Consider the following 11,124-nt stretch of genomic DNA (forward strand, 5'->3'; position numbering starts at 1 on the left):
AGATTAAGTGATTTGTCGCTAGTAGTTCTGGGCTTCCCTGGTAGCTGAGGGGTAAAGAATCTGCCTGCAATGGAGGAGACACAGGTTCAATCCCCGGTTGGGAAGATCCCCTGGATGAATAAAATGGCAATCCAATCGAGTATTCTTGTCTGGGAAATCCCATGGACACAGGAGATTGGTGGGCTGCAGTCCATAGGGTCCAAAGAGTTGGACACTTAGTGGCTAAACAACAGCTGTAGTACTTCACCTTTGGATACTTCTGACTCCAAAAAATATTGCCCGAATAGCAGTTGTACCAAAAAAGATGAATTGATTAGTAAAAATCCCAAATCATCATTTGTGTACCTTTAAAGTTATCATTATCATAGTGCTGTGCTTTCTATTTTACAGTTCTGAGTTTCTGACTTACTTTCTAACTTATATTCTTAAAATCTTTTCAGTATTTTTTTTAATAGAGCTTCCATTTAGTTAGTGCCAATATTTTAAATAAACCATTCAGAAAGACACAACTGGGGAGAAACTATCTTCTAAAGAGATTCCTGAGACTGACTGGAAATTGAAATTGAAATGAAATAAACAACTTGACAAATATTGCAAAATTATCCACATTTCTCTGGATGTGGGTACTACTAAGAGATTGATAGCATTCCACTGACTTTATCATGTATATTAAAATTTAAACATTTGTCATCTGTTCTATCGTTTTATCGGGTATTTGAAAGAAATTTTATTAGATATACCTGTGGCAGATTCATTTTGATATTTGGCAAAACTAATATAATTATGTAAAGTTTAAAAATAAAATAAAATTAAAAAACAAGCAAACAAACAAAAAAAATAAAAAAAAATAAAAGCGAGTTTGTAATATTTCCACATAAATTAATTTCATTATTCAATTCATTTAAATCACATTGTAGCGTCCCTTCTATATATTTTTATGGAGTTGTTAATGTATGTTTTGTCAGCATATTTTCAAATATACAAAAAAGATTTAGAGAAAATGGAACACAGATTGTACATATTTTTGTAGTCCACACTTCCTAGTGTACAATGAGTGTTTCACCATAATAGCAGTATAAATGAGTATTGATTTGGTTTGGGACCACATATGTTCTTCTGCCATATACCTTTTTTTGGTTAATTTACTAGTTGGAGTGTTTTTTTAAATATAGCAATAAGCATGTTTGTTTCTATTTAAAAATTGAATAAAATTGTTTTGCTTAAATTCAATACGCAGAGGAGGTTCCATGGCATTTAAACATTTTAAAAATTAATATTGACTAGTGAAAGACAGTGTGCAGTCAGTCATAATCTCCAAGATATCATGAAGTTTATTTCATGAAATTGAGGGAAAATATAGGTATGCGGTTATACAGTTAAATATTTTAAACAGCAAACATAGCTAAATAAGGGCAAGGAATAAAAATCAAAATATTGTAAACCAATTTTCCAAAACTTAGAAAGTCTATGTATTAGAGGCAATAAATAAACTTATAAAGTAAATTCTGTAGTAAGTTCAGCTATAAAGGAAATATAAACAAAATGTGGGGAGAATATCTGCTAAAACATTTCCTATTTTCTATAGGGATTTTCTTGAAATTTGTAAGATTATATATTTTCATACCTGGAGTTTTTAGGATAAGACTTAATGAATCCCCTCATCTGCTAATATGCAGTGTGATTTTCTTAGGGAAGTGTATAGCATGCAGGAATCTTCATATTTATTTGACATTAGAAATCTTATTCTCAGATCATTTTTTATAGACCAGCAGTCTACTCTGGGAAGTGCTGCCCTAGTATGACCAGAAAAGAGTAATCTGAACATACAAGAATGGCATTAAGGTAGTCATAGCATTTGTGCATGTAACAACTCAGCTTGCTTTAACAGCATGACATAGGGTAGGCGTAATAACAAGGGAGCAATGGATTTTCTTCATAAGGCAGGCAGTGATGATTATGGAACGGCAGCAACACTCATATTTTATCACCTCTGCTAGTAAGGGGTGATTTTCAACATGGCTTAAGTAAGACACACATTACGAGGAAATAGAAGATCCAAGGATAGTGAGAAATTCTTTAAAGAATAGAGTATGTTTAAATCCTGGGACTTGAAAAGAATCTTGAGATTCAATCTTTGTGCTAATATTAGTAAGCTTTAAAAAATCGTGGGGAATAAATGAGATGAGAAGTGGGTCAACGTTGACCAAATTCTTGAAAACAATAAATAAGTGAATTTAAGAAAAATTGCATTAAATAAATCACCTAATCTCTCTTGGTAATTATGAAATGAACTTATTATTCTAAATGCTTCCTAGAGTTTCTCCCAGGACTGACATTCCGTGTTTTCATGTTTCTAAAATTTCTGTAACCCTCTGGCAAGAATTGCGATGAATTTTAAACAGATGGAGTCTATGTTTGGTGAGTGTGTGTGTACTTAGACTGGTGGGTGGATGACGGGGAACTTCTGGGTTAGTGCGATGATGATGAGACAAGAACGTTCTTCCAAATAACCTCTAAATGCCCATTTGTTGTTGTTATTTATGGGGACATACAAAAGAAAAAAAGAAAGCAGCAAATGAACTTGAACCTGCATAAATTGAATATTGTATGTAAAGTCCAGGGGAGAGTCTACCGGCTGAATTATAGAAGTTGATGAATTTCAAAGCACAACCTTGGACTTCGCATAACATATACCAATCTCTTAACTAAGATAAATGACTTGGCAAAGAGTTAAGTGAAATATGAGTCTGCCTCCAGTTGACCACAAAGTTCTGAGCCACAGGCATTATGCTAAGTAGATAAAATTACTTTTTAATGTTTCAGTCTCAAAGATGTGCCAGTGAGAAGAATCAGGGATTTTTTTTTCCCTTTTTTTCTCTAGGAAAAAGAGGAAGGACTAAAGGGATATACATTTATACCCAGAATGAGGGTATAAATCATCCAAATCTTTTAAAATTTTGCAGCCATCCAGAACCAGAGTCATGCCCCCATCTTTGATTTCCTTTATCTGTGTCTCTTTGAGTCTTCTTCCACAACCTAAGACTGTTGCTTGAGGAAATGGGGAGTAAACTAGTTGCATTATGGGATATAATAGTGAAAACAAGTGTTACAAACAGGAACAGAGACTGAAAAAAATCATCATGTGCAACAAATGTTTGAATTGACTATATTAGAGGGATATAGATCTCAAAAGGCCTTGTACTCTATTTTTAAATTTTTATTTATTTTAAATTAATTTTTATTATAGTTGCTTTACAGTATTGCGTTAGTTTCTACTGTATGGCAAACTGAATCAGCTGTACAATGCATATATCCCCCTCCCCTTTCTTGGATTTTCTTTCCATTTAGGTTACCACCGAGCCCTGAGTTCCCTGTGCTATACAGCAGTTAGCAGTTAGTACTTTCTCACTAGCTACCTATTTTATGCATAGTATCAAGCCTATGTTAAAACTTAAAAAAAGTCTAGAACGCTTCCTCCTTTACTCAAAACTTTCTCCTTTATGCTTAATACTTGTTTTTCACTACAAAACTCCATCAGATGTAGCCACTGGGATTGAAAAGCATCCACGTGATGCTTCATGGGGTTTTCATATTTGACATTTTCAAGCTCAGTGCATTCCCTTCGAAGAATCAGGGATAAAGTCTTTTCTTGTCTTTTTTTCTTTTATTCTCCAAAGAGAAGGATTAAGTAACAAAATTTTCAACCCACCATGAGGATGAAAATTCTAACACAACTTTCTAATATGGAATTAGCTTTTTAAAAATAATATCTGAGTTCTTATCACTGGATATTCCATTAAGGGAGGAGGCTTTTTCAGGTTGATACATTAAAGCAGATTCTTGCACTCAGTGAGGCATTCAATTAAATGACTCCAAAGTCCATTCAAATTCTAATAGTTTAAGAATAAATAAATATTCTCATAAGTGTGTGCCTTTCCTGTATGCTTCAAGACTGCTGCTGCTAAGCTGCTGCTAAGTCACTTCAGTCATGTCCGACTCTGTGCAACCCCATAGATGGCAGCCCACGAGGCTCCCCCTGGGATTCTCCAGGCAAGAACACTGGAGTGGGTTGCCATTTCCTTCTCCAATGCATGAAAGTGAAAAGTGAAAGTGAAGTCGCTCAGTCATGTCTGACTCGTAGCGACCTCATGGACTGCAGCCCACCAGGCTCCTCAATCCATGGGATTTTCCAGGCAAGAGTACTGGAGTGGGGTGCCATTGCCTTCTCTGTTCAAGAGTGCAGTATAAATCAAATTGAAGTTGTCTACTAGACGTTGTTGTTTGGAGCTAATTGAACATTCATGAAGAAGGTTGCATGATAGTCTTTTAAACAAATCTCAAAACTATTCAGTCTGCAGCCATGCACCCATAGGATACAAGAATATCCAATCAGTGATGGCTTTTTTTTTTTGGCTGCACCATGTGGGGTGGGGGAATCTCAGTTCCCCAACCACAGATCCAGCCTGTGCCCCCTGCAGTGGAAGCACAGAGTCCTAACCACTGGACCAACAGAGAAGTCCAGTGATGACATTTTCACTGAGATGAAAACTACTAAAGATCCATCAAAAGATGAACATTGGATGTTGGAAGACAATTGCGGAGATACAACTAGTCAGGTGTAAACCAATCAGGAGCACAATAATACACAGATACTAATGGCATATTGCACATTCAATATATGTTGATGCAAACCAGCAGGTAGGGGAAATATCATGTTATTGGCAAGACAAAAATGGAATAAGATTATGTTATTAATCTATTCATATTAATATGATAGACAAATACTTCTTACTATCAATAAGAAATAGGTTTAAACATTTTATCTGATACGATTTTTAACTGTGGCCTCTTAAAGAATATTGGACTGCAAGTCTGACTCTTTGACCAAACTGTAGGAACTTGGGTGAGTCAGTGCAGCTCTGTTGCCTCAGTTTCGTTAAGTACAAAATGATTGAACTTGATCAGTATTTCGTTTACTACAGTGTTGCATGGGATATTCTACTTTAAAAGGAAAATAAGAGTTTTCATGATCAAATAAGTATCAGTTCAGTTCAGTTGCTCAGTCATGTCCAACTCTTTGCGACCCCATGAACGGCAGCAAGCCAGGCTTCCCTATCCATCAACAACTCCCAGAGATTACTCAAACTCATGTCCATTGAGTCAGTGATACCATCCAGCCATCTCATCCTTTGTTGTCCCCTTGTCCTCCTGCCTTCAAACTTTCCCAGCATCAGAATCTTTACCAATGAGTCAGCTCTTCACATCAGGTGGCCAAAGTATCAGAGTTTCAGCTTCAGCATCAGTCCTTCCCATGAACATTCAGGACAGATTTCCTTTAGGATGGACTGGTTGGATCTCCTTGCAGTCCAAGGGACTCTCAAGAGTCTTCTCCAACACCACAGTTCAAAAGCATCAATTCCTCGGTGCTCAGCTTTCTTTACAGTCCGACTCTCACATCCATACATGACTACTGGAAAAACCATACCTTTGACTAGATGGACCTTTGTTGGCAAAAAATGTCTCTGCTTTTTAATATGCTGTCTGCTGCTGCTGCGTCGCTTCAGCCTACCAGGCTTCTCTGTCCATAGGATTTTCCAGGCAAGAGTACTGGAGTGGGGTGCCATTGCCTTCTCCGAATATGCTGTCTAGGTTGGTCATAATTTTTCTTCCAAGGAGCAAGCATCTTTTAATTTCATGGCTGCAGTCACCATCTGCAGTGATTTTGGAGCCCCCCAAAATAAAGTCAGCCACTGTTTCCCCATCTATTTCCCATGAAGTGATGGGACCAGATGCCATGATCTTAGTTTTCTGAATGTTGAGTTTTAAGCCAACTCTTTCACTCTCCTCTTTCACTTTCATCAAGAGGCTCTTTAGTTCTTCACTTTCTGCCATAAGGGTGGTGTCATCTGCATATCTGAACTTATTGATATTGCTCTGGGCAATCTTGATTCCAGCTTGTGCTTCATCCAGCCCAGCATTTCTCATGATGTACTCTGCATATAAGTTAAATAGGCAGGGTGACAATATACAGCGTTGACAAACTCCTTTCCCGATTTGGAACCAGTTTGCTGTTCCATGTCCAGTTCTAACTGTTGCTTCCTGACCTGCATACAGATTTCTCAAGAGGCAGATCAGGTGGTCTGGTATTCCCATCTCCTTCAGAATTTTCCAGAGCTTGTTGTGGTCCACACAGTCAAAGGCTTTGACATAGTCAATAAAGCAGAAATAGGTATTTTTCTGCAACTCTCTTGCTTTTTTGATGATCCAGGGGATGTGGCAATTTGATCTCTGCTTCCTCTGCCTTTTCTAAAACCAGCTTGAACATCTGGAAATTCAAGGTTCACGTACTGTTGAAGCCTGGCTTGGAGAATTTTGAGCATTACTTTGCTAGCATGTGAGATGAGTGCAATTGTGCAGTAGATTGAGCATTCTTTGATTGCCTTTCTTAGGGATTGGAATGAAAACTGACCTCTTCCAGTCCTGTAGCTATTGCTGAGTTTTCCAAATTTGCTGGCATAGTGAGTACAGCACTTTCACAGTATCATCTTTTAAGATTTGAAATAACTCAACTGGAATTCCGTCACCTCCACTAGCTTTGTTCGTAGTGATGCTTTCTAAGGCCACCTCACTTCACATTCCAGGATGTCTGGCCCTAGGTGAGTGATCATACCATTGTGATTATCTGGGTCATGAAGATCTTTTTTGTACAGTTCTTCTGTGTATTCTTGCCACCACTTTTTACTATCTTCTGCTTCTGTTAGGGCCATACCATTTCTGTCCTTCATTGAGCCCATCCCTTGGTATCTCTAATTTTCTTGATGAGATCTCTAGTCTTTCCCATTCTATTGTTTTCCTCTATTTCTTTGCATTGATCACTGTGGAAGGCTTTCTTATCTCTCCTAGCTATTCCTTGGAACTCTGTATTCAAATGGTTATATCTTTCCTTTTCTCCTTTGCCTTTAGCTTCTCTTCTTTTCACAGCTATTTGTAAGGCCTCCTCAGACAACTATTTCCCCTTTTTTGCATTTCTTTTTCTTGGTGATGGTCTTGATCCCTGCCTCCTGTATAATGTCACGAGTCTCTGTCCATAGTTCTTCAGGCACTCTGTCTACCAGATCTAATCCCTTGAATCTATTTGTCACTTCCACTGTATAATCGTAAGGGATTCAGGTCATACCTGAATGGTCTAGTGGTTTTCCCTACTTTCTTCAATTTAAGTCTGAATTTGGCAATAAGGAGTTCATGATCTGAGCCACAGTCAGCTCTTGGTCTTGTTTTTGCTGACTGTATAGAGCTTCTCCATCTTTGGCTGCAAAGAATATAATCAATCTGGTGATGTCCATGTGAAGAGTTGATTGTTACGTTGTTGGAAAAGGATGTTTACTATGACCAATGTGTTCCCTGAAATGACTCTTGTCAGCCTTTACACTGCTTCATTCTGTACTCCAAGGCCAATCTTGCCTGTTATTCCAGGTATCTCTTGACTTCCTACTTCTGCATCCCATTCGTGGTGAAGTAGTCAGAGGAGCAGATTGGAGGATGGATTGTTTCATCCTCAAAAATGAAGAAAAATACAGTAAGAGAAACCCACTAGTGTCAGGCTCTGGCAGTCACTCAGAAACTGTTGGGAAAAGAAATGTTTATAATTTTAAGCTTGAGGGTGAACAACTGCTTATTCCATCCCAGTGGATATAGTCTGAGCAGAGCAACAAAGGGAGGAAAATTTGCCTTCTTCATCCCTACACCCTCTGAGGCACATGCCACCCTGTTTGGAGGGACCTACCATCCCATCTTCCTGGGTGTGAATGAAACCTGCTCTGTGTGGAATAAGGCAACCTTTTCAGGAGTCCACAGATATCTATGCTGGAAATATCTGGAAGGCTATTCCAGTGTGCATCTGTCTCACTAGAAGTCTAGAGAGGGAGGGTGGGAGGAAGAGCTGAAGGCCAGAATGAGGAGGTCACTCAGCAATATGAAGTGTGACTTTTCAGCAAACACACATTGGGAGTAAGTGCTGTAGCCTTATACACATTTGATAAGTTAACTAGTCAAAACATGTTCATTTTTGTAATTGATGACTAATTACAAATGTGAATGTGAATTATGAGGAACATTCTACCAGGTGTCTTGAGCCTTTCTGAGTCCTATCGTGACCTTGAGAGCAGACCTCTGTGATGCAGACAGAGGGTTGAAGTTTAGATCTGGTACATCTCAGCCCTGGCTCTGGCTGCTGGCAATGAAATGAAAGAATGCACCTGAGTTAGTCAGGAAACAGCAACTCAGTATCCAAGAAGTCAAACCCAGGGAGGTAATTGGTGTTGAAGGAAACTGAGTAGCTCCTGCAAACTAGCCATCTTTCTACTGTGTCTCTCTATTGCAGACATCATTCGGATGGAAGGAATATGTTATGGGTAAGGGCTCAGGTAAACTGAATTCAAAGGTTAAATGTGTCAATGACCTTTGACAAGTTACTTAATCTCTTTATACTTTTGTTTTCTCATTGGTAAAACAACAATAATATTGGTACTTATGGGGATTGTAAATATTAAGTTAGATAAATCATGTAAAATGTCTAGCATGTAGAAAGCACTCAGTAAATTCTTATGAACATCATTACTCTTAATGGGCTGGCTTCCTAGGTAGTGCTAGTGGTAAAGAACCCACCTGCCAATGCAGGAGACATAAGAGACATGGGTTTGATCCCCGAGTCAGGAAGATCTCTTGGAGGAGGGCATGGCAACCAGCTCCAGTATTCTTGCCTGGAGAACCCCATGGACAGAGGAGCCTGGTGGGCTACAGTCCATAGGGTTGCAAAGAATTGGACACGACTGAACTGACTGAGCACGCCCTCTTAATGCTACTGGTTGGTGTCCCAGAGAAGTTTTCTAGTATTAAAAAGGAGGGGTAAATCAAAGTAGAGGATATGCAATCTAGGAATCAATCTATTGCTTCAAATATCCATTCTTTCTATTTGTTCTCATTATTTACCAAGTCTTGAGAGAATGAAATGTTACATTTCTTTTCTTGATTGTAAGAGAACCATTATGCTGGTTCTGGTAGTGAAAGGGTCTATCATGAAACAAGAAATGAAGAAAACTTGCTTGAAAATTACTTCAGTTCAGTTCAGTTCAGTCGCTCAGTCATGTCTGACTCTTTGCGACCCCATGAATCGCAGCACGCCAGGCCTCCCTGTCCATCATCAACTCCCGGAGTTCACTCAGACTCACGTCCATCGAGTCAGTGATGCCATCCAGCCATCTCATCCTCTGTCGTCCCCTTCTCCTCCTGCCCCCAATCCCTCCCAGCATCAGAGTCTTTTCCAATGAGTCAGCTCCTCGCATGAGGTGGTCAAAGTACTGGAGTTTCAGCTTCAGCATCATTCCTTCCAAAGAAATCCCAGGGCTGATCTCCTTCAGAATGGACTGGTTGGATCTCCTTGCAGTCCAAGGGACTCTCAAGAGTCTTCTCCAACACCATAGTTCAAAAGCATCAATTCTTCGGCGTTCAGCCTTCTTCACAGTCCAACTCTCACATCCGTACATGACCACAGAAAAAACCATAGCCTTGACTAGATGGACCTTTGTTGGCAAAGTAATGTCTCTGCTTTTGAATATGCTATCTAGGTTGGTCATAACTTTCCTTCCAAGGAGTAAGCGTCTTTTAATTTCATGGCTGCAGTCACCATCTGCAGTGATTTTGGAGCCCCCCAAAAATAAAGTCTGACACTGTTTCCACTGTTTCCCCATCTATTTCCCATGAAGTGATGGGACCAGATGCCTCATGGAGAAACAATAATTTTTTAAAACATTAAGAAAGATAAAAGTGTCTTCATTGTGCCTCTTCTTATCTAGGATTCTCTCCCCTTTGAAAGTTACAAATCCCTGCTTCAGTTGCTTTCAGAATCCTGAGGGTTATTTATCTTTTTTTTTTTTTTTTTTTTTTTAACTCTATTAGTCTTGGGAGTAAGAGAGTGCAAAAAAAATTGAGTTGATGTTGTCAAATTTTTCATGCTCTAAAGGCGGAAGTAATTTGTGCATTTCTGTAAATCTAGTAAAACAGTTCTGGGAAGTAAATAGCTTCCTTCTGAAGATTAAAAGTTAGTTTTGCTGCAAATTCACTTAGTGGAACCAAGAGGATTAGAGATAGAGTGCTGTGCAACTGATGCTATTCACCACAGCTCACAACGACACTGGGGCCCCCGGTGTGGGGGTCTCTCAGGTGAAATCTTGTTAGAACAAATCCCATTGCAACAAAAATATCTGAATAACCAAAAGTAAGTGGAGCCAAGAGATGGCACTCTTACTGCAATGACATCCCTGCAGGGGAACTTGTAGTCCAATCGCAGCAATAAGGAAAGACGATCTTTGTCAGAGCTTGCGGTAATGGGATTGAGCTATACTTAGCTGCACCATGTAAAATGAAAATGCCGGAAAAGCAAAAACAAAAGAGACAAGTGAGGTGGAGGCTGCCATTTCCTTGGCAGCAAGGGAGGAAGTAGCTGCCTTCATTTAGAAAAACTCAGTGGCCCAGGTGCTTAATCAGTGTCACTTGGGTACACATTCTGCACATATGAGTAAAAGGTTTTTGATAACATGACATTGAATAAGTCACTGAAATCACAATAGAAGTGGATGCTGTTGGCTATCGCCCAGCAATTTCAGAAATCAATAGTCTTGAGCAAGCATTTTGCAAGACATGTATAACATAGCTTTAGGGCAACACATTTCTAAAATCAAATGTATTCATCAAGAGAATAAAAAATAGATTCAAATAGGAGACAAGGGAGCAAGTTAGCAACATGGAAACATTATGCAATCTACTTGAAAAATTGCTGCAGTCAACCTCCACTGGTGGTAATTTAGAAGCGAGGCAGAGGAAAAGAAAGTCCAGCGGAGAGGGTAGAATTGAATATGTTTGCTATGATAATAGAATGCATCTTTTGATAACCAGCAAAAAGTATATTCACATCATCAAATCTGGCGCTGCTCAAGTCGTTCCTCCCTGTCTGGCATCTTTCCTGTAACTTTTTAATTCTTGGCTGGTGGCCCAAACAGGGGGCTAAGAGGGGAAGGGATGTCACTCAACAGTCTGCAGTTCTTAATTAACAGGAGCCCTTTAGGGATA

This window comes from Bubalus bubalis, chromosome 10, assembly GCF_019923935.1.
Source record: "Bubalus bubalis isolate 160015118507 breed Murrah chromosome 10, NDDB_SH_1, whole genome shotgun sequence".
NCBI classification, from domain to species: domain Eukaryota; kingdom Metazoa; phylum Chordata; class Mammalia; order Artiodactyla; family Bovidae; genus Bubalus; species Bubalus bubalis.